Here is a 24,446-nt window from a genome sequence, read left to right on the forward strand (position 1 = left end):
TCAGCAAAACTATGAAGACACATGGTTACTTTGAGGGCACTACTATTGACTTCTGTTTTGTTCTTTTTAATGATTTGAGTTTGAATTAGTACAATATTCCATCAAAACTGACCCTAGTGCAATAGGTCCTCATAGGTTAAAATTCCTGACTCATCAACTGAGCGCTTTCTCATAATCTCAGTGAATGAATCACAACTGATGTGGTGGTGGTGGTGGTGGTGGTGGTGGTGGTGGTGGTGGTGATGGTTCTGGCTGTTAAATGACATTTTTACATCTAAATCAGAGTCAAAATGAACCTCCTCTTCAATATGATGGACTGTATTCTGAATAAGACAGTAGGGATATAGCAGAATGGGCAGATCAGTTGTTGTTGTTGTTGTTGTTGTTTATTTGATTTCTATACTGTCCTGCCAAAAATGGCTCAGGGCGGTTTACATAGAAAAATAACAAATAAATAAATAAATATGGCTCCCTGTCCCCAAAGGGCTCACAATCTAAAAAGAAACATGAGATAGACATCAGCAACAGTCACTGGAGGTACTGTGCTGGAGGTAGATAGGGCCAGTTACTCTCCCTCTGCTAAATAAAGAGAATCACCATGTTAAAAGGTGCCTCTTTGCCAAGTTAGCGGTTGTGGGGCAAAAGCACGGGGGTATAGAAATCTCATTCCAAGATCTGCTGCGTCAACTTCTCCAGTTATGAAATGACAGCCAGCATGTCACACAGCTCTCAGGAATATATTCCTGGAAGCCGGAAAGAACTTTTGGATGAAGGGGAGAGTGGTGGAAGCCACTCCCCCTGCGCACACACACTTTGCTTCTCAGCAACATGTTAGATGAGCTGAGAGGGCATAGCTCCTGCTGCACTCTCCGAACACTGCAATGGATGTCAACAGTTTCTATCCCTGATAGAAAGCTTTGCTCAGAACATGTGGTCCGCTTTCTTCTTGGACAATAAACCATTCATATCACCTGAGGTATTTTCCTTTAGGGAGCATGATGGCAGTGAGGTGTGTGTATGTGTGGTGGTGGTGGGGGGTGTGTGTGTGTGTGTGTGTATGTATGTGTGTGTAACTTCAATTACAGAAAGCTGTTATTTTCCTTTAGGAAGCATGATGGCACTGAGGTATGAGTGTAACTTCAATTATAGAAAGCTATTAGCAGGGTCTTAGATAGATAAAGACATGAACCACAACATACACTTTTTAAAAAAAAGGTTTCAGGTTCTATCGCTTGGAAAAAGTACAATTTTGTTAGAGAAGTTCATTATTTGTTTTCTTTCTACTTTCTTTCTTTCTGGGGAAAAAAAGTCCAATTGGGCCACAGAGACGGCAGATGCAATTCAAGATTGCACAGGGGAAGACAGGAAGGTTATCACGATCAAGAAGAACTGTGATAACATTTATCTTTGTATTTCCAGAAGCGGAAGGGTAATCAGCTGGCAGCACTATGACCTACCAGGCAAAGATATTTCAGCCGCTGAGGGTTTTGTAATACCCAGAGGATAACTAAAAGTAGGAATGACAGAAGACTGGGTGAGTTGCATTTCCTTGTCTCAATAGCGAAGAAAAACGAGAATCATTTACTTGCCTCAATCGAGAGTGCAAAATGTACTGTACACATGGCCACTGAAATAGCTGCTAATATGATGGAGGGGTGAGGGTGGAATTTATTGCCATAAGAACAGCCCTGCTGGATCAGACTCAAGGCCCATCTAGTCCAGCATCCTTTTTCACACAGTGGTCCACCAGATGCCTCTGGGAAGCCCACAGGCAAGAGGTGAGGCAATGCCATCTCTCTGGCTGTCACTCCCCTGCAACTGGTATTTAGAGGCATCTTGCCTCTGAGGCTGGAGGTGGCCTATAGCCATAGACTAGTAGCCATTGATAGACCTGTCCCCCACAAATTTTTCTGTAAGAATGTGTCATCTTACTCTTGCTTTGATCCACTTTTTAAAAAAATTTATGTCAATACCTGCAACTTGGTATGGTCCAACGGATAAGGGGGTATGTTAGAACTCTTCTTCCTGATTAGAACTGGAATCCTAGTCCTGCTAGACAGCATTTCAGGCAAGGCATCATTTCTCACATCATCTGTTTCCAGTTCTTACAAATAAGACTGGTGACAGATCTCGTCACGATCTAATGATATTATGTGAGAATGTGTGTGTACTGCCTTCTACCAGGGTCAAATGTGGAGCTCCCCCACTGCCCCCACCTTGCTTGAGGTTCTATTGAACACAATTACAAATGGTTCACTTAGAAAATGATACAAATTAATGGGGAAAGGTACACAATGACCAATAAAATATTCAGGGACTTGGGCACTTTCTCCTTCATAAAATGTAAATATAATTGTTATCTAACTATGTTGCCAGGTTGTGATGATGATGAATAAGTTCTTTGCAGATTAAATGAATGAATATAATCTGAATGCAAACTGGGTCTACCTTGCAAAAATGAAAGTGTCTGGCAGTTCTAAATTTGCACAGGGGTTGCAGAATTCATATGAACTTACCATTTATAATTCACATTATATGAATTACTCACAAAAGATCAAGTTACCAGCATGAGATGGAGTTTCTGTACCATAACAGTGAACACAAATTGCACAATATGAGCTTCTCTCAAAAAAGCAAAGGGCAGTCCATCAGACAGTGTAAAATCAGTGTTATTTGCATGCCTTCAATGGAGCTATATTGAACGGTACCATCTGGGGAGGGGGCCCTGTGAGTCCTCTTGAGATGAAAGCCTAGTTTTCACTCGCAGTCTCCATTTATCTCTCATTTCAGCTAATATGTTCTAACCTGAGGACGGATCTCAATTCAGCCTGTACCTTCAAGTTTCTTTTCTACAATTCCTCCTTATTTAAATATTCTCTATTCAAGCTTTCATCATCTGCCAGTTAAGTCAACTAATTTTCTACTAAACCCAATTTCACTCATGGTTGGAGTGAAATCTTAGTAATTTTTCCTCTTGCCATGTACTATTAATGGCGCTTGAAATTATGCAAATAAAATTGAACACAAATGCTTTCTTCACTGAGAGCTTACCAGATTTGTTTAGGGGAGGAAATGATCTTTACATCCCGGACCAGCCGCTTCTGAAAACTTAATCTTTAAAAAAAATAAATGAAGAATTGACTGGTGAAATCTGCTTTTGATTGAATTCCCTTGAATTCCTTTTCTCACAGATGCTACAAACCTCTTATGATGATATCATTAATTATGATTGCTCCGGAAAGTGCTATAACAAAGCAGATGAGCAGGCAAGGTTTTGCAAAATGAGGCTGGGTTGTTTATTAAATAAGAAATAACATGAGTGATGGCTGACATTGTTTCCCTTTTAATTAAGCCAGTTAAAGGCATCATGTTCACCTATACAGCAAAACCTTGCTGCTTGTTTCTGGACATCTGTCTTGAACAGCTGCACATATCCCAGAATAAATCTGCAGCAGGCTTTTATCTTGCTATTTCCCCCTTATAGGTAATTTAATCAACCAAGGACCCATTTTGTAGCTGAGACGACAGATTCAAATTACTGTGGGTTATCTTCACATCCCATTGACCTATTTTCAAATTAGCCTGTGTTTTGCTTCCAGTTATTGTTCCCCAAGCCAATAGGCCCAGCACAAAATTGACCTAGGGGGACCTCTTCTTCCTTCCAAAAAGGCAGGACAACATAACTAGCTTCACCAATAATTGCATCTCTTCTACTAGCCCTTCTTAGCTGTAAATGTTAACACTAGAAGAGAGAAATGACTGCACAAGGTTACAACATGGAATGCCTATTCAAAACAAAATGGGTAGTTCTAGGTCTTCCTATGATAGTAGGGACCAGTGTTCAGAATTCTATTATTTTCTCTGTCATTTCCTCCAGTTAACCTCATTCAACTCTTCATTCATGAAATTATCTGGTTAAGGTTGAACTCACAATCACTTCTTCACCTTCTCAGGGGCGAGGGACCTATTAGGATGGTCTGCCCGAGAAGGTTAGTGGATCCAATAGGATTTCAAGAAGCCTTGGAGAGATTTAGTGTTGGCTCTGCTCGTGATCCTGTTGATGCCCTGGTGGAGAATTGGAACAGCAAACTCACTGGGCAGTAGACATGATTGCCCTTAAGTGTCCTCTCTGACCCGCTTCAAAACTGGCCCCTTGGTATACGGAAGAGCTAAGGGGGCTGAAGTGGCGAGGGAGATGATTGGAGCACAAGTGGAGAAAGACTTGGCTTGAATCTGACAGATCGCAACATAGAGCTCATTTGAAGACCTATGCTCAGGCGATTTGTGCGGCAAAGAAGCAATTCATTTCTGCCTGTATTGCATCCGCAAGTTCACATCCGGTGGAGTTGTCCAGGGTTGTGAGAGGGCTAGTATATGCCCCTTCTCCCTTGAATCAGAATCTGGAACCATCGATTCCCCACTGTGATGTGTTTAATGAATTATTTGTGGGGAAAATCTCTCATATTCGGGCCGACTTAGACTCCGTCTCCACAATTACTTCAGTGTCTGATGTGCAGGTGTCCAGTGACTCCTCTTGTGTGGTTAGGTTGGATCAGCTCCAGTTTGTGACTCCTGAGGATGTGGACAAGCTGATTGGAGCAGTGCGGCTACCACTGTTCTCTTGACCCTTGCCCGACATGGCTTATACTATCTGGCAGGGCAATTATTGTAGAAGGCCTGGTAGAGATTATATATGTGTCTCTGAGAGAAGGTAGGATGCCTCCTAGTCTTAAGAAGGCAATTATTAGACTGCTTCTGAAGAAGCCTACCTTGGATCCCTCAGAGCTGAGTAACTGCAGGCCTGTCTCCAACCTTCTGTGGTTGGGCAAGGTAATTGAGAGGGTGGTGGCCTCCCAGCTCCAGACAGTCTTGGAGGAAACTGATTATCTAGACCAAGGGTGGGGAACCTTGGCCCTCCAGCTGTTTTTGAATTACAACTCCCACCATCCCCAGCCACAATTGTGGCTGGGGATGATGGGAGTTGTAGTTCAACAACAGCTGGAGGGCCAAGGTTCCCCACCCCTGATCTAGATCCATTTCAAACTGGCTTCTGGGCTGGCTATGGGGTGGAGACTGCCTTGGTCGGCCTGATGGATGGGAACTGGGAAGTGACAGAGAAAGTGTGACTCTGTTGGTATTTTTGGACCTCTCGGCAGCTTTCGATACTATCCACCATAGTATCCTTCTGGAGCGTCTGAGGGGGTTGGGAGTGAGAGGCACTGCTTTGCAGTGGTTCTGCTCCTACCTCTTGGGCAGGTTCCAGATGGTGTCCCTTGGAGACTGTAGTTCTTCAAAATCTCAACTTTTGTATGGTGTTCCTCAGGGCTCAGTATTGTCTCCGATGTTGTTTAACATCTACATGAAACCGCTGGGAGAGATCATCAGGAGATTTGGTGCAGGGTGTTATCAGTATGCTGATGACACCCAAATCTATTTCTCCATGTCAGCATCATTGGGAGAGGACATAACATCCCTAAATGCCTGTCTGGAGTCAGTAATGGGCTGGGATAACAAACTGAGACTGAATCCAGATAAGACGGAGGTACTAATTGTGCGGAGTCGAAACTCGAGAGACGATTTTGATCTGCCTGTTCTGGATGGGGTCACACTTCCCCAGAAGGAACAGGTACGCAGTCTGGGGCTGCTTCTGGATCCGTCTCTCCCTGGTGTCCCAGGTTGAGGCGGTGGCCAGAGGTGCCTTCTATCAGCTTCGGCTAATATGCCAGCTGCCTCCATTTCTTGAGATAGATGACCTCATAGCAGTGGTACATCTGCTGGTAACCCTCCAGACTGGAATACTGCAATGCGCTCTATGTGGGGCTGCCCTTGTTTGGAAATGACAGCCGGTTCAGAATGTGGCAGCCAGGCTGGTCTCTGGGTCATCTAGGAGAGACCATATTACTCCTGTATTGAAGGAGTTACACTGACTGCCAATATGTTTCCGGGCAAAATACAATGTGTTAGTTATAACCTATAAAGCCCTAAACATCTTGGGGTATTTAAGAGAGCGTGTTCTTCGTTATGAACCCCACCGCCCATTGAGATCATCAGGAGAGGTCCGTCTACATTTGCCATTGGCTCATCTGGTGGCTACTCAGGGACGGGCCTTTTCCACTGCTTCCCCAAGGCTTTGGAATGCACTCCCTAGTGAAATAAGAGCCTCCCCATCTCTGACAATTTTAAAGAAATCTTTAAAGACACATTTGTTCACCCAGGCTTTTAACTGATACTGTTTTGATTGTTTTTAATGTTGTTTTAGAATATTGTTTTAAATTTTTTAAAATTTTTGTCTCTTAAATTTCTTGATTTTGTTTTTAACTAATGTTTTAATGTTTTATCTTGTTGTAAACCACACAGAGACGTAAGTTTTGGTCTCTATAAAATATGTAAAATAAATAAATAAATAAATAAATAAATAAATAAAATCAACCATAGTTCCTAGATCTCTCATTACTTTCTGGGTGTCCTCAAAAAGCTAAAGCTGCAGCCCTATATACACTTACTTGGGAGCAGGACCCACTGAGTCAACATGCATGGGTTTGCACAGTATATCAACTTGGAGTCATTCCTGGGTTCAGCTGCAGGATCAACATAATCCCCCCCGCCACATCCACCAAACACATTTGTATACTATTCCATCCCTGGCATCTCCAAGATAGGGCTGAGAGAGATTCCTGCCTGCAACCTTGGAAAAGCCACTGCCAGTTTGTGTAGACAATACTGAGCTAGATGGACCAATGGTCTGTCTTGGTATATGGCAGCTTCCTATGTTCCTATGTAAACCCATGTCTCGGGGTGGTTTACAACAACATAACATAAATTAAACACAGGCATTAAAACATTAGAAAAAGTATTAAAACAAGCCATGATTTCACATAAGATGATGTTCCATGCTGAAAACTTATAGTGGGAGCACAAAACTTTTTTAAAAAAATTAATCCCACCTTTTCTTTATTTATTTTCCTCCCTACCCCCACCCCCCACTTTTGCTGAGGTGGAAAACTGCATGAATGGGATGTTCCCACTATTGGTAATCAATGTGGAACTTCATACCTGAAGTCTTGAGTGTGGTGGATGGGAGTGGGGTGTACTTTCCTATGCAAAGGAGTGCTGCAGAAGGCTATGTTAGGACCAGGGCGACAGTCCATCATTTGTTCCTGTGAAATGTAGAAGCGTGCAAGACATCAGTGGGGATTGCTCACCTGAGTAATGGGAAATGAACTATATTGATTGCACAGGCCATGGTGATTCTTATGTCAATTTAAATGAAGGTTCCAGATATAAGGGGAATCTTTCTTTCCTGAAGCATGTTTGAGAAGGCTTGACACTTTGTGCAATCTAGCATATTCTGAAATTGCTGTCTGTGAACCCTAGGGATAAGTCATCTCTGGCAGAGATGGATAACGTTACTGCATCCCAAGTGTGGAGTGAAATCCACCAGAGAAAGGGGTGGGGGGTGGGGAGAGATCTAAAACAGTCCTTCAGTTTGGCAGTGGAATTTTAATAAAGGGCTTCCACCTCAACTGCCTTCAGTGCATGCTTGATTCACTCTTAAGTTAACGTCTGCTTTGCTGCTGTTCTTCTGCTCCCTCTGGCATGGGTCCATTAAGGATGTACACAGGTGTCAAAAGATGACTGATGTCAGAAAAGGATGCAAGTTTAGGCAACTGCTTATTCAACATATAAGGCAATTACATAATAAGGTTCTGATCACTTTTATAGGTAGAGATGCTTTCTGCCATTACAAAGGAACCAGTTAGGAAGTCCTTATTTGGTACAAAATAAACATATTTCATGAAGAAGGCCAATTTAGCAGCTCACCGATTTCTCCTTATTTATGCACTTTCTTTTCTTAGAGAACCAACCTAAAACAGTGAAAATTCTTCTCTTTTAGAATTTACAACAGCATGAAGCTGTTTATCTGCATCCCTCATGCAAGAGTAACCAATAAATCTCATCAGCTATATGTTCCAAGAAACAGAATTGTCTCCTTAATTAAAAGGAAAACAGCTCTTATAATCATTGTAACTGGCAATGGCTGAATTTAGAGAGGCATTTTTACATTTTGGAAATATACCACTGAATGTCTGTCTGTTGCCATGGGTTCTGAACAGACAGCTGTATCTGCCAGGGGAGAAGCAACGAGGACCTGCCACATTCAGACAAAAGAGTGATGCGACTTAAAGCAATGTTCTTCTCTGGGAAATGATTCTCTCAGCAATTTTGCTTAGGGGCCAAACAGGATGTGACAGTGGCAGACACTTGGTTCCCCACCACACACATAAAATGCAGGGAATGGGGGCTTTGCTTTAATGGTAATTGGAGAGGGCTACTGGGTCTTCACCTCCCATGCCATACTTCTCTTCCTGTCAGTCCATGGAGCCTTCCCTCAAAGGTCCTTAAATTAGCAGAACTGTTCAGCCAATATCCTTTGGACAGCTCCTCAGCTAGCCACAGAGAAATCTGTATCAGGACTTCAAAACTAGAGATATGCACCAATTGATTTTTGTCATTCAATTCAAGGTCAAATTGAATCAGCCAGATTCAATTCAGACTCAAATCTGCAAACTCGAATCTGATCAGATTATTTATTTATGTATCATATTTTTATACTGCCTGATATGTAAATCTCTAGGTGGTGTACAAATCCCTGCATTAAAATCAAAGGTTAAAATACATAAAACATGATGAAAACAATATAAAACAAATTATTAAAATTCTAATTTAAAGCTTGTGAGAACAGGAAGGTCTTGAGGGTCTTCCTGAAAACAAATAGAGAAGGAGATGCTCTTAGTTCCACAGGGAACTAAGCCCTGGGGCAGCCACTCAAAGCCCTGGGGCAGCCACAGAGAAAGCCCAGACAAGCTGGTGGCAACCGCAACTGGACCTCTCCAGAAGATCACAAGAGGCAGGTGGGTGCATGACAGAGGAGGTGCTCTCTTAAAGAGCCTAGTACCATGCTGTTAAGGGCTTTATAGGTAATAACCAGCACTTTGCATTTCACCAAGAAACATATCAGCAACCAGTGCAGTTCTTTCAAAACTGGTGTTATATGTTCCCTTCATGTTGTCCCAGAGACCCAGAGACCAATCTGGCTCTTGCATTCTGTACCAATTGTAGTTTCTGGACTACATACAAAGGCAGTCCCACGTAGGGCAGATTACAGTAGTCAAGTCTGGAGGTTGCCAGCATATGTACCACTGTTTTAAGGTCATTCACCTCTAGAAATGGACGTAGCTGACGAATGAGCCAAAGCTGATAAAAAGTGCTCCTGGCCAGCGCCTCAACCTGAGAAACCAGGGAAAGCTTTGGGTTCAGGAGCACTCCCAGGTCTGATCTTTCAGGGGGAGTGTACATCCAGAACAGGCAGATTTAAACTATCTTTTGGGTCCTGACCTCCCACAATCATTACTTCCATCTTATTTGGATTCAGCTTCAGTTTGTTTTCCCACATCCAGCCCATTACTGCCTCCAAGAAGGCATTTAGAGAAGATATGCCATTTCCTGATGAGGTTGACATGGAAAAGTAAATCTGGGTGTCATCAGCATATTGATAACACCCAGCACCAAACTTCCTGATGATTTCTCCCAGCAGTTTCATGTAGATGTTAAAGAGTATGGAGCCTTGTGGAACTCCATACTTCAGTTCTTGCTTTGCAGAGCAACAGTCTCCAAGCAACACCATCTGGAATCTACCAGAGAGGTAGGAGCATAACCACTGTAAAACAGTGCCACCCAATCCCAACCCCCTCAGGCTATGCAGAAGGATACCATGGTTGATGGTATCGAATGCCACAGAGAGATCCAAGAGGATCAGCAGAGTCACACTCCCTCTGTCGATAGCCAATTGGAGTTCATCCATCAGGCCGACCAAGGCAGTTTCAACCCCATAGCCCACACAAAAGCCAGTTTGAAATGGGTCTAGATAATCTGCATCATCCAAAACTGCCTGGAACTGAGAGGCCACTGCAGGTGCTCAATCACCTTGCCCAACCACGGAAGGTTAGAAACATTCCTGTAATTAGCCAACTCCGAGGGATCCAGTGCAGGTTTCTTCAAAAGTGGTCGGATAATAGCCTCCTTAAGACAAGGAGGCATCCTGCCTTCCCTCAGAGAAGCATTTATGATATTTACCAGACCCCCTCTGATAATATGACTGTCAGGTGAAAGAAGCCAAGTTGGGAAAGGGTCAAGAGAACAGGTTGGGCACGCAGTCCGAAGCAGCTTGTCCACTTCCTCAGGAGTCACTGAAAATGATCCAATTTAATCCCATAAGAGGAGTTGCTGGGCACCACAGTAGACTCTGCAATAACTGTGGAATACAGCTTGGCCTGAATACAAGAAATTTGATCCGCAAAGAAGTCGTTAAATATGTCACAGCGAGTAATCAAAGGTTCCAAGTTTAAACTTAAGGGGGAGGGAGTACATACTAGCCCCCTCACAACCCTAGACAACTCAGCTGGACGTGAGTTTGTGGAAGCAATGCGGACAGAAAAGAACTGCTTCTTTGCCACCCGCACTGCCAGAGCATAGATCTCCAAATGTGCTCTGTGTTGTACCCGATCAGACTCGCGCCGAGTCTTCCTCCACTTGCGCTCTAATTGTCTACCTCGCCGCTTCAGCTCCCGTAACCCATCCAAATACCACGGGGCTGTCTTTAAAGCAGGTTGGAGAGGATGCTTAGGAATGATTGTGTCTACTGCTCTAGTGAGTTCATTATTCATTCATTCATTCATTCATTCATTCATTCATTCAATTTCTATACCACCCTTCCAGAAATAGTTCAGGGAGGTTTACATTAATAAACAACAACAAAACAATTAAAATCAATTCACAGTTAAAAACAGACTATAAAACACCATAAAACAATCATTGTTAAAAATTCAAAACAGTTTAAAACCCCGGAAGACCAGGTTACAAGAAGTTAAAAACAATTACAACAATTTAAAAACTCTGGAAGGCCAGGCCAAACAGATAGGTCTTGAGGGCTCTCTTGAAGGCCAATAATGAATTCAAATTACAGATTTCTGCAGGGAGTGCATTCCACAGCCCCGGAGCAGCGGGGAAGAAGGCCTGCCTCTGAGTTGCCACCAGATATACCAGTGGTAACTGGAGACGGACCTCCTCAGATGACCTTAATGTGCTGGGTGGGGGTGGGGGTGGGGATCATGCAGAAGAAGGCGCTCTTTAAGGTAACCTGGTATCATTACGTTAAAGTTGCCTCTTTGCCAAGTTAGCAGGAGTTAGCTTTAGACCTTGGATTTTCAGTGTTCACATATCACCTGCTTCTGTGTGTGAATCAGGCCCAAGATTCTCAAGACCCCACCGCGCCTATTTTGTACACACAAAACTGCTGAAGACAAGGAACACTGAAATTTTTATTAGTCTTAAAGACATACAAAAATGAAAAAGAAGGCTATCTTGTGACAGAGATACTGACTGCTGGAACACATTATTCCATGTTTGCACCAGAGCATCAACAAAATCACTAGCAGAGCCAACCCTAAACCCTTCCAAGGCTTCTTGGAATCCTATTGGATCCAATAACCTCCTCGGGCAGACCAATCTAATAGGTCCTTCACCTCTGTAGAGGTGGGCCGAGGCTGTAAGTTCTACCTTAACCAGATGGCAACCTGTCCATGAGAAAGGGGAAATGACAGGAGTCCCCACCCACAGAACACCACCCTGATCAGAGCAAAATTACTAAATCAAGCATGTGACCAACACCATGTGTCAGTCCAGAGACCAATTGGGATAGGCCCACAGTTGTCATGGCCACTATGAACTCTTGGGCTGCTCCCTGACCCAAGATATTTGAGTTGGATTCGATTATATTTGAGTTGGATTAGATTATATTTGGATTAAAATCTATTTTACTCACTTTTAAAGGTCCAGGGGTCACCAAACTGGGGTGGTGGGTAGGGCCCCATGGGTGCCACCTACCACCCAAATTTCAAGGCAGTGGGGCACTTGGTTGATTGTAATGATTTTTTTTTTTAGTTTTAGAGATTTTGTATATTTCCACCATAGGGAATAATGGGAATTCAAAGCAACCCTAAGCATAACCCTAACCCAGATCCCCAGCTTTGATTTTTTTTTTAAAGCTAAGCTATAGCCCTTGCACAAATTGAGTTATGGAGCAAAATGTGCAGTCCCTTTTTTTGAAGTGTTTAGACCCTTTGGTGTGTAATGATTTTCTCTCATAATGAATCCTTATGAGGATTCATTACACACCAAAGAGTCTAAACACTTCAAACAATTCCTGAACTGAGTATCCCACTGCTTTGTAGGTGGGTGGGGGAATTAGTGGCACCCCATGTGGCAACTACCCCCAATGCGCAAGCCAGTGGGGTACTCAAATAGAAACTGAATACCCCACTGGCTTGCAAGTTGGGGGTAGTTGCCACATGGGGTGCCACAAATATAAACTGAGTACCCCACTGGCTTGTGACTTCAAAAATAGTGACCACACATTTTGCTCCATAGCTCCACTTCTACAAGGGCTAGAGCTTAGCTCCTCACCCCCCACACACACACTTTTTAAAAAATGAAAGCTGGGAATCAGGGGGAATGAACAAGGGGGAAATGAAACTTGAATTGATTCGACTAGAATCTGGGGAAATTCAATTTAAGGTCAAATTTGCCCACAGCCTGGGCAGATTCACATTTCCCTATTCAAAATCACAATAACTAACGGATGCACGAGACACCCCCTCCCTACACAAAGTGATACAGACATCTCAAAGATGTCTACCGGGATTTGGATGAGAAAAACAGGAGTGTAGGTGCAGCTTGCCTGTGCCTGACTGCCAGTTTGAAATAAACTGTACCTATCAAAATCATTGTTTTGAAAAGACATCAATGCTAAGGCTGATCCCTAACTTCAAACAGTCTACATCCTGTCTCACTTCTTTTTTCTGCTCTTTCACAATCAATTTAACAAGAGAAGCAGAAAAGAAGAAAGGGATTCTTTGTACATCCATTCCAGCTTTTCTTACATAATACACCTATGCTGGGTTCCATACACCATGGACATCAGTTTAAACCAGGACAACCACTAGAACTAGTAGTGTTAAATCAAAATAAAAAATGCCAATTTGGAGACTTGAATCAAGAACTCAAGCAGACAGTCATGACATCACTAGAACCCATAAGCAGGAACTGAACTAAATAACAACAAGTATAATCTTTTGTATGCTAGCAAGATAGTTCGCACCTATCCTGTTCTAGGCCAAACCAGGGTCTGCATCTTCAGGGTAGGGATCAGGGGCAGGAAGCAGACCTCAGACAGCTCTGAGGAAAAGGGGATCAAAATCAAATCCCTGCAACAGGGATTTGCTGATATTGTTGATTACAATGCCCATAATCCCCAGCCAAATGCCATTGCATCTCAGGATTATGGGATTTGTAGTAAACATCTGTGGATCCCTGATAGAGGGATTAGGACCTCAGTTAGCTCCAGCAGCTTCTTAGAACAGATTGCTAGGTTTGGGGGCTGCTGCCCAGGCAGAGTAAATCAGCCCTGCCCCTTCCCTAGTGAAAGCTTAGTTTCTTGGGCCATGCTCAAGCACTGGCAGCACTGGAGGGACTCTACAAGGACTGGCAGGTCCTCAAAGGACTTCTCCAGGTCAGAAGATGAAGGCAGGACTGTCCCCTCTGGTCGTGGTGGGGGAGCTGGCTTGATATCCAAATGCACCTGTATGGAGTGGCTCACAGTAGGCAGCAGCTGGGTGAGCACAGTTATGCAAGACTGTTGCACCAGCAATGATGGCTGAGGTGCTTAATGAGGAACCAGGAAGTTGCCACTTACCTCCTGGTAGCGCTCAGCCTCACCCCCGTCAGCTGTGCTTCATTCCATCTCCTCCTTATGAGTGATCCCTCTGTCTCATGAGGAGACCCTTCCAGGTTAAGCTGGTGAGCTGCCAATTGAGAGCATCACCACTGTTGTACAACTAGGCCTGGGCTCAATGAGAATGGTACTCCTGGGGATCCCTGGGATACAGTTCTCCTTGTGTGGAACCTCATCCAGATGTTTCATGGGGCTGAGCAGCTGCAGGAGCTCTGGCTCTGGATTAAAGGAGTGGCTGGTCATGGGCTCCTGGTCCTGGTTCTGAGCTCATGACAATACCCAGAGACTGCTGACAACTAAAAAACCAGCAAAAAAACACAGTCTACAACCATCCAGATTTTAGTGTGCCACTAGCAAAAAGCAGAGGGATCACGGTGCACTGTACTCAAGGGGCAAGCAATGTGGTAGGAAATGTTTTCACTAAAACCAACACAGATAGTTTACACATTCAGCAGAAAGGCACAGACAACAATGGATTATGTACCACTCAAGACTAAGCCTCAGAATCTAAGCAGCAGATATTTAAGCAATAGAATTGATGTCCAGCATAATCATGACATTTTTCATATATATTCTGCTTTAGCAATAGTGTTTTAGTTACTATTTGTTTATTTATTTATTATTTTTACATTTTATATCCCGCTGTTCCTCCAAGGAGCCCAGAGCGGTGTACCACATACTTAGGTTTCTCCTCACAACAACAACACTGTGAAGTAGGTTAGGCTGAGAGAGAGTGCTGGCCCAGAGTCACCCAGCTAGTTTCATGGCTGAATGGGGAACTGAACTCTGGTATCCCTGGTCCTAGTCTGGCACTCTAACCACTACACCACGCTGGCTCGCAAGCCAGGGTTGTTGTGCGTTTTGTTGTGTTTCGTGCAGGGTGTGCTTTTTGTTTTGGATACAAAACGTTTTGTGCCCAAAACGGGCCATTTCGGCTGTTTTGTAGCCAAAACAAAACACCCAATGCTCAAAACAGAAAATTTTGTAGCCGAAACAAATCATCTCTGTTTCGGATATAAAACATTTTGTTGTTTCGGCTGTTTTGGAACTCAGTTTTGCAATTGCAAAAAGTCTTTCTCCTTCAGTCTCCATTTTAAGTTTTGACATCTGTTCGAATTTCCAGCACTTCCAGCCTGCAGATTGGCCAGTGAAAGCATGCGTTGATCTTCTGGCAATTGCCTCCTTATTCCTTTTAAGGAAATTTAAGGGTAAAATTTACCCTCATTGGCCAGTGGGGCAGTGTGCATTTACCCTCATTGGCCAGTGGGGCAGTGTGCATTTCATTGTTGTTGTTTCACACTGTTGTGTGTACATCAATTGCATTTCGGGGGTAGGGGGGGATGTGAATGTGCATGACCTTTGGAAATCTGCCTGGTTCTTTGCAAAGCTCTGCTGTTGTTGTTGATGTGTGATGTTGATGTTATTTGGGGTGGATTTGAGGCAGAAAAGGGGCTTTGGGGGCACAAGAGTGGGTCAGGTGGTAGTGCCCCAATGGGTGTCTGCTGCCACCCAGATTCCAAAGGAATTGGGAAAAGGGCTGATTTTTAAAGAATTACTGAAGTTTACATGTCTTTGGGGCAGATTCGGGGCAGAAAGGGGGCCTTAGGGGCAAAACAGTGGGTTGGGTGGCAGTGCCCCAAGGGGTGCCTGCCACAAACCAGATTCCAAAGGAATAGGGCAAAGGGCTGATTTCTTAGGAATTGTTGAACTTTACGCATCTTCAATGTCCCCCCCCCCCGGAATAATGGAGGTTTCAGCAGACCCAGAACCCCACCTGGGGGGCACTGGGGTGGCCGGGAGCAAGTGGTGGTGTAGTGCAAATAGGGTGCCAACCACCCCCATGGGTTGCTAACCCATGGGGTGCTGGGTTCTGTTGTTTCTGAGATGTTCTGAGTGTAGATTCTCTGGTAGCATATGAGATTTTCAACGACAAACCATGAATCCACTCTCATATGCTACCAGAGAATCTACACTCAAAACATCTCAGAAACAACAGAACCCAGTACCCCATAGGTTAGCAAACCATGGGGGTGGTTGTCACTCTATGTGCTCTGCACCACCACTTGTTCTGGGCCACCCTGGTGCCCCACCAAGTGCAGTTATGGGGCTGCTGAAACCTCCATAATTCCCTATGGGGAAGAACTTTAAAGATACCATTAAATCTTTAAAAATCAGCCCACTGCCCAATTCCTTTGGAATAATTCTGGCAGCTTCCTTGCCCCCACTGGGCACTACCACCCACCCTACTCTGCTCTGGGACACTCCTCCCCCCGATGTGAAGCTATACTTTTGCTGAAACCTCCATTATTCCCTATGGGAAAAATCTTACACTTCAAAAATTCACCAAAAATCAGCCCTTTGCCTAATTCCTCTGAAATTTGGGTGGTAGTTTCCACCCATTGGACACTACCACCCCCATCCACTAGTTTGGCCCCAGGGCCATTTTTAAAAATCTAAAACGTTTCGGATTCGGATTTTGCAATTTTTTTTAACAAAGATCAAAATTGGGGTGTTTCGGATTGGCTGATTTTGAACAAAGGAAAAAATGGGGGTGTTTCAGATTCAGGCCAAAAACAAAACAGAAAAAGAACCAAAACGCACAACCCTACTATATCACATTACTCTCTGCTATACATTGCTAAAGGCAAAAACATTTGTGTATTTTTAAAAACAAACAACATCAATTTAGTTGAAATTCCAGAATTACTCCTCTTCCTCTATTTAATAATCTAGGACAAAAATGGCCAATTCACAATTACGTCTTTTCTATACACCCATCCTTCCCTTAATACTTGCTTATATGAGGAGGCTGCAACATAAGAACCAGCAGATCATGGCTACAGCCAGCAGCAAATCCTGTGATTATGGCAGCAAGAAGAAAATCATTTGCTGGCTCATATATTTAGTGAAAACCAACTTTGGGACTATCCGGATGCTCAGACTTATCTAGATTTTGGTGCAGAAATGAATATATGCAGCCAATTTTCAATCAGTGTTTCCTCCTATGGAATACAAGCATGCAAAGCACACAAAGCAGCCTATCTTTAATTCCCCCCCACCCTCACCTGCATGTACCTCAGATTCTTTCAACCTCTGTACTTTGCTGTCATTTGCCAATTTAAAAATTGATCAGCTCTATTACACAGTGCAATGCAAATGGATCTGTCTGTACATAATAAGCAGAGTGGAAGCAATTGCATTTAGAAGGAAATCTGAGGCCTGAGCATTAGCTGTTAATAAAGTTATGTAAATTTCCGCCAGCTAAGAATCTGCCTACTAATGGAAAGAAAAAGAGAGAGACTGAAATGTGGTCCCTCGATAATATCTCGATTAAGAGTAAACAGATATAATTATACCATCAATACATCTTGAGGCCTTATCTTTTCCTGGAAAACATGCCATCTTTCATCTGTGCCATTTGGGAGGCATTAATTTATTGAGAGGCACTACAGTGACCATGACAGTAATACTCTTTCCCTCTGTTTTGTCCTCTCTTCAGCTTACTTAAGGCTCATTTATACTAGCTTTCCCCCAGGGCAACAGGTCAGCCACCCAATCTTAAATCCACTTTACACATTATAGATTAAGAGTGTTCCTCACATATACCTCACTAATAAAATGTCACCAAATTGTATTCCTTAGACAGCACAATCTGAGTGACACTTCTGGTCTTTCTAGAACACAGAAATGGTGCTGGAATGGCCATTTTGTTTAACTTTCGGCATCATCTCTAACAAGAAATGCAATAAGGTTGTTCACATGACCACTTGGGTTGGGGTTGGAGAGGGCTGGGGAGGGGAGGCAGAATCTTACCTACCTTCCCCCCACATGATCCTTTCAGCTCTGGCCTAAGCCACTTGCACACCCACACAATCAACACTGCAGCAAGCAGTGCTTAGATCCAGAGTCCAGGGGAAGGACACCCAGCCTCCAGATATCCCACAATGCACCACACGAGTAGTGCAGTGTGGAAATTCCGGAGGTTGGGTCACTCCTTCCCTCAGTCTCTATGGTTTTAATGGCTGCCAGCAGCCCAAAAGGAGCTGCCAGCAGACAGTGCACCCACATAACTCAATGGTGAGGTAGGAGGACATGCTCAAACCCTCCTACCTCACTTTTAGCCCAGGTACAAATCCTGGGCTAAATCCCCGGTGGAGGAGCACTGGGATCAAGACTGACCCTGGCATTTCTCACGACCATCCCTATCCGGTTAACATGACTAGTGTTAAATTGTCATGCACAAGTCTCTATCTCACACCCCACAAAATGGTAACATGGAAAATGTAAAGTTTTCATTTGTTTTTGGGAAAGGATGTGGGACTACCAGGGTTCCTTCAACAATTCTGCTCTAGAAACGACCTGGTCTTGGGGAAAAGAGACTCCTATGTTGTACTACCTACCAGAAATCTTAACACACCGGCATACACCCAATCTATTATATTCTAAAAGTAACCTGAGGGGTGAGCAGCAATGACTAGGCAGCTAAGAGATCAAAAGTGATTCCTAAGTGATCTTAGTGCACCCCTGCAGCACATGTGCTGACAATTAAAAATGGTTAAAATGCATATGCTGTTAAGGATTGAAAGGGTCCAAGAAACCATCGAGTTTCGGCTCCAGCACAATGCAGCCCCATTCACGTAACTGCATCACATCCATGCAACCCAGACCACCGAGCACTGCACTCAGAAGGTAGGTGCACTTCAGGCAGTTGGCAAGCAAACAGGTTGATGACTCAAGGAAACATTCCCACTGCTTGATATGCCAGTGAAATATAGCAGAGCCCTTATTCACACCGAACCCTCTTTAAAGGCATCCCAGAACCAATCTTTGTGGCTGTCAGACTCAAAGGAAGAAAAGGACCCAACCCTGCAGTCAGTTAGCCAGAGTTTACTGGCATGGGGAGAATGATATAATGGGCTTCCTTAGCACATTGTTATATGTACTGGCAGTGAAGAGCAGGGCTTAGAGTGACACCTGATCCAGTACTCAGAGCCAGGGTAGTGTCATCCATCCAAAGCAAGGGTGAAAATGGAAGCTCCCTGGTTCTTACCTTGGCAAACAGTGTCTGCACTAGGATAGGGTTAAATAGCTGTTTGCAGATCAGTTTCACTTCCAAAAAAATTTGGCCCATAGTTTACCCAGGTATTTATGTCCATGTCTCCCTTTCAAGCAATGTGGGGACAATTTCTGCACTTAATTCTAGAAACAGTGCATTCACAGTTTTCTGCAGTTCAGGAGCATCCTTTTTCTTCCTTTGTTACTAATGCATATATACACATTGATAAACCACTGCGTGCGCACACACAAAGAAAAAAGCAATCTGAGATTCTTTTGTATGCCTGAGCTTTACTGATGCACGCCTGCATTTCTGCCCTCTAGTAAACATGCAAAAATTATTTTGATACAACTATATATAGTATGATTATACCAAGACTCCTTTTTACCAGTGTTTTATCAATGTACTTGTCAACAATGGTAATGTCGGGGAGGGACACAAATGATGTGAGGGAATTAAAAGATGTGGCAAAACATGCATACATGCCACTCTCTTTAAACAATTTAGAAATTTAAAAAACTGAGACAATGGGGAATTCTTAATGCATTGCTTCCACTTTGGAATTAAGATCAGGATATTAGGAATTCCAAACTCTGAGGGGAAATTCAGCTGAGAATATTGGAAACACCCATAGCTAGTCTGGAAAAGACTACAAACTGAATTTCAGGACTTTGATGGCTTGGCTGGAGCTAAGGACCTGGATTTGACTCCTTGCCAAGCCATTAAAGTCCAGAAATTCAGTTAAGTCCCACAGACTCTCTGTTACAACACACCAGCCCTCCATAATAGTACTTAGCATATGCATGTTCTGTGCATGCGCATGTGTGTGTGCACACACACCGGGGTTTTTTTTGGGGGGGGGTGTTGTTGAATCTTACTAAGAGCCTTCAGGTATCCCTTCCTATGAACTCTTGAAATCCCTTGAGTTCAAAAAGCAATCTGGTGCAAGCATAGCTTAAAGGGAAACATGGAGATAACAACTATGGTTGTGCATTCTGTTCAGTCTGACACACACATTGGACTGATATGTCCTTTATCATGAGTTGTCAGAAGGGAGTTTCATTACATGAGCAAGAAGCCTCCAATGTTGGGAGGGGAAGGAAGCTCCCTGTTGTTGTTGCAGGACTCCATCAGAGTCTCAGACACCACCACCCCACTGCTCTCTCCTCCTCCTCCTCTTTCTCCTCCTCCACCACCAGACTGAGTTGGGGCAAGCTACATGTTGATTGATCCAGCGGTAGCACACACACAGGACACTTGCCTTCCATTGCCTAAGTTTAAAAGGGACTCTTTTTAGTTCTTCTTTTAAAAATCCCCTTCTAGTTCCTGGGAGTGGCATAAGTGCTTCTGGGATTGGTAGATTTTTCTGAGGCTGCAGCCACAATCTCCAAGATGACACACATGGTAGTTGGGAGGAGCTGACATGGCCCCTCCTGACAATGACACGGTTATGTTGTGTTCAAATCCAACTTTGGGGCCTGTGCACAGGCCTAACAACAATATGCCTATTCGTGGTAGTTGCTGTTTATACTTCTCTTGCAAGAAATCCCTAAACCACATGCCGAATCATGACAGTTTTAAGAGCAGTTTGGGATCATGTGAGCACAGGAAAACTCCCCTACAACAAAAATAGTATGATTGTGGAAGTTGTATATGGATCTTTGGGATCACAGCCTTATTTTAGAAGTCCACCTAGCCATTGTGGGGAGAGCCAATAGTACTCATGCACAAAGCAGTGGCCTTCCTCCTCCTCCTCCACCCCCCCCCATTAGTTCATACAAGCATTTTATCTGTATGCCTGATCTCATTGCAGGTACCTTGGCTAAATAATGTAAAGCAGTTTAAAACTCTGAGCTTGGAAGCCTTTCTTGTTTTGTGGAAAGGAAAAACAAACCAAGAAGATGCTTTTATCTGCCAAAAAAATAATCAAAATGTCTTACTTTGAAAGTGTGATGCTTGCCTATGAACTACACATTTATATAGAATAACAGGCTTCACAGACTGTGGAAAGCACAGAAAAACAGAAGCACAATTGAACAGATCCCCACACAACAAGGCTTGTCAAAGATTTGTTATGAATTTATTTAAGTTGCAATGAACTATTTCATTTCTTGTAGACCTCCGGATGCAGGGAATGGAACTGCCCCGTGGAAACATTTTTTTTTTAAAAAGCTCATCACAACTGAAAGGATGTAGAGCTGAAGTTTGCCAGACTCAGGCCCTGAAAGGAGCTTCAGGTACGTGTAATATGACTCTGTAGGACTCTCCCCACAGTGGCACAGAGAGGTGTCCACTCCCACCTTGGCCCTCCCTGAACAATTCTGCACATATCTGGGGCCAGAGAGGGGAGCCTCTTTTACGGAACCATACCTGTATGGGACCAGACGGGAAGTCACGCAAGACTAGCTGGGAACTGGAATCTCCCCCAGTCCATTCATTCTAAGAGGCACTACAGTTTCCAGCTGCCCTCAGGTGGCTTCCTGGCTTGACCTGCATGGCTTGAGTTCTTCTAAAAGTGCCCTCCTCAGCACAAGAAATGTACAGAACTTCACGGGGAGGGATGCAGTAGGAACAGAAATCTCCCCACAGCAACAGGAGGGTGGGATCCCATGGATTCATCAGAATTGGACATTCCGATGCACAGACCTACTAGAACCAAACCACCTATCTCTAAAAGAATACTTCTGTCTAAATTAAAACGGGGGAAGAGAACAAGTCCTGGGGCAGCCACAGAGAAGGCCTGGTCCTGAGTCACTAGCAAATGAGCCAGTGGCAACTGTAACTGGACCTCCCCAGATTATCTTAATAGGTGGCAGGGTTCATGTCAAAGAAGGTGCTCTCTTAACCCAATTCAATTAATATGAAAATGGCTAGGTTGCCAAGTGAAAGGAAAGGCAACGAGAATGCCAGAAAATTTGGGGTGATCTGTTTAGAATGTAAAAGCTATGGGTGCAAAGGAAAGGGGTCTGATTCTTCTTCCCCTGTTCACTATGCTCCATTCCTTTTTATTTGCTCCCTAAGTAAGGAAAGTCCTCCTAATGGGGATATTCCTTCCCGGATTTGTCCCTATTTCCCTGTTTTAAGTCAAACCTTCTTTGATTTGTGGAAATTTCTCTATTTCCCACTTGATTTTTACAACTGGACTTAGCCCTTTAAGAATCCTTTGATTTCTACCTTTGTTTTCCTGGCTACATTGCTGTATTTTTAATCTTTGTTTGGGGGTTTCAACTTAAAGCTAGGGAGCATGGCTTTGAGGGTCATGGCTCCTATTTCTTGTTCATTTTCTCCTCCTGTAGGATTTTTGTAGTAGAAGAGTATTTTTCCCTGTTTCATTTATAGCTGAGATTTTGCTTTTATCTGCTTTTGGGGTTCTTTCTTTTTTGAATCTGTAGGACCCTACAGATTCCCACCAATTCTTTTCCTAGAGGATTAATGGAGTGCTGCTAACTTCTGGAGACTCCTGAGTCTCCTACATGAAGATTGTTAGATACCAAATTGTATGCATAGTTTAATTCTTTAGTTAAATTGTGGGGATTACTCGATACGGGGGCTGTTCTCACAAGCAGCCAAGAGAGAGCTAAGGCAGCCAAGCCCACTCTTGGCTGCTTGTGAGAAGCAGTGGGAGGCAAGTGGCTGTGGGCACCGCAGCTGCTGTGGCAAGCCCACCTTTGGAGCCTGCAGCTTAAACGCGGTTGAGGGAGCAAGTGTTCCTTTAGCCGCATTTCTAAGATCTTCTGCCAGCCCTGGCTGCTTGCAGATGGGACTGGCGGACTGCGGGGCTCCTAGCGGACATTGGGGGATACCCATATGCACCATGCATGCCAGGAATACATTCCAGTCCCCGACCCCCCTCCGTGCAGCCAGAGATAGCGGAGGAGCATCTGGGTGCATGATCTGCCCACCCAGCACACACCGTGGATAATCTGCGGGGAAGGGAAGGGAACAAACCTTCCTCCCAGCCCACTCGCCAAGCCCTTCTCACAGATGGTGAGAAAGGGCTCATGGGCTGAGGGCTTCCTTTCTTCTCTCAATAACTCTTTTGTGTACTCTAATCTATTGTGCCTTAGTTTTATGCCGCTCACAGAGCTTTTAAACATGTGAAACCAGACATAAAATGTGCAGTTCTAAAAGAATATTTGTGCAGTTCAAAACTTCAGATCATGCAAAAGTTGTATTATGTTAGATGATGTTAAAAAAGTGACTGATAAGAGTGACTCCTCTACAACCCAGATGCTGATCAAATGCACCCATTTCTCCTTCCACGGCGAAAGACACTTCCCGCAGACTCCACTGCTACTCCCCACAGAATCTCCACCAATGAATAGAACACTCTTTTGCAGTAGTCAAATTCCCTGGTCTGAGGATTTTCTCCCACTCTGTGCAGGCTTCTCAATTTTATCTGTTTTATTGTTTTTATGCCTGTTTTTATATGTTTTTAGCTTGATGTTTTAACTGCTTTTTTATTGTATGTTTTAATTTTTGTAAACCGCCTTGGGGTTGTTTTTAACTAACGGTGGTATAGAAATGTAAAAATACAATAAATAAATAAATAAATAAATAAATGTCTTGGCATGTGACTCTAGGCAGACAAGTATGTGTGCACAGACAATGAAAAAGCACAAGTGTGTGTTGTAGCAGCACATGCTATGTGCACAAATTACACTTGTATACCATTGTACAGTTCTGATTTTTCCTTCCCTGGTAACAAGTCTGAATGCCTTTAAAATGTGTTTCTTTAATCATTGTTGATACCAGGAATTGAAGGGCTTCTAAGTAATGACTGAAGGAGGAAGTGGGAAGAGATAAATTCACGGCTTAGTTGGATGAGAAGCTGGTCTTTTTTCTCTAAGAAGTCCACCACAATGCACTGAATTCATTTATTTGTGCTTTCTCGTGTTATAATTTGGGTCTTATCTCTTTATTTTAATTATAGTGTAGAATGCTGAATGTTTTAAAAAAATGAAAGACCGCTTCAATCTGTTTCAGTAAAACCTGTGTGCCAGTGCTCTGTTGATGGTTGCCAGTTTGGTTACACAGCCATTCCTCCATCCACCAGGGCTGGAGGACCCACTTTTCAGCTTCTACTCTTATTCTAACTATAGTGCCTTGTATTTCTTGAGAAGTTCCATCAATCTTTGACTTCCATCTGCCAGCATACCCAGAAACAGCTGTGCAAAAGTTTCAGGGATATAAGACAAAGTACTTCAGAAGCAAAAAAATAACCACATGTTCCTCTGATGCTCTGGAGGGAGAGCTGGCGTCACTGCAACTTCTTGCTGTAATTCTCCCTCTTCCCACCTCCAATCCTCCAGTCATCAATCACATTTAAAATGTCTGTGGTGGCAAAGGATCCTCCACATTATCACCCACATTTCCTAATTACCACAATAACACATGCTGTAGCAGTTTGTGTATAAAAGTTGACTACAGAGGATAACAGGCCCCACCCCATGCCACAGATGGTTCAGCACCACCCACGCCACTACGGGCAACCAAAACAATGCCAGAGATGTTATGCAAGAGTGCACTTCTGCTAACACA

The 24,446-nt window shown here is 43.6% G+C and overlaps 1 protein-coding gene and 1 long non-coding RNA gene across 5 annotated transcripts in view; one reads left to right on the top strand and one right to left on the bottom strand.

Moving 5' to 3' along the window:
* MGAT5B (alpha-1,6-mannosylglycoprotein 6-beta-N-acetylglucosaminyltransferase B) overlaps positions 1–24,446 on the bottom strand; it is a 312,928-nt gene that overhangs the window by 74,085 nt on the left and 214,397 nt on the right. The window lies entirely within an intron of this gene.
* Positions 20,379–23,429, top strand: LOC128344415 (uncharacterized). 2 transcript variants are annotated; one of them, XR_008315845.1, is made up of 3 exons: positions 20,379–20,503; positions 21,023–21,142; positions 23,136–23,429. It is a non-coding gene; the product is annotated as an uncharacterized LOC128344415 (long non-coding RNA). The 2 variants fall into 2 exon arrangements; XR_008315844.1 differs by having other exon boundaries at positions 20,385–20,537.

The sequence above is a fragment of the Hemicordylus capensis genome, chromosome 2 (assembly GCF_027244095.1).
Source record: "Hemicordylus capensis ecotype Gifberg chromosome 2, rHemCap1.1.pri, whole genome shotgun sequence".
NCBI lineage: Eukaryota > Metazoa > Chordata > Lepidosauria > Squamata > Cordylidae > Hemicordylus > Hemicordylus capensis.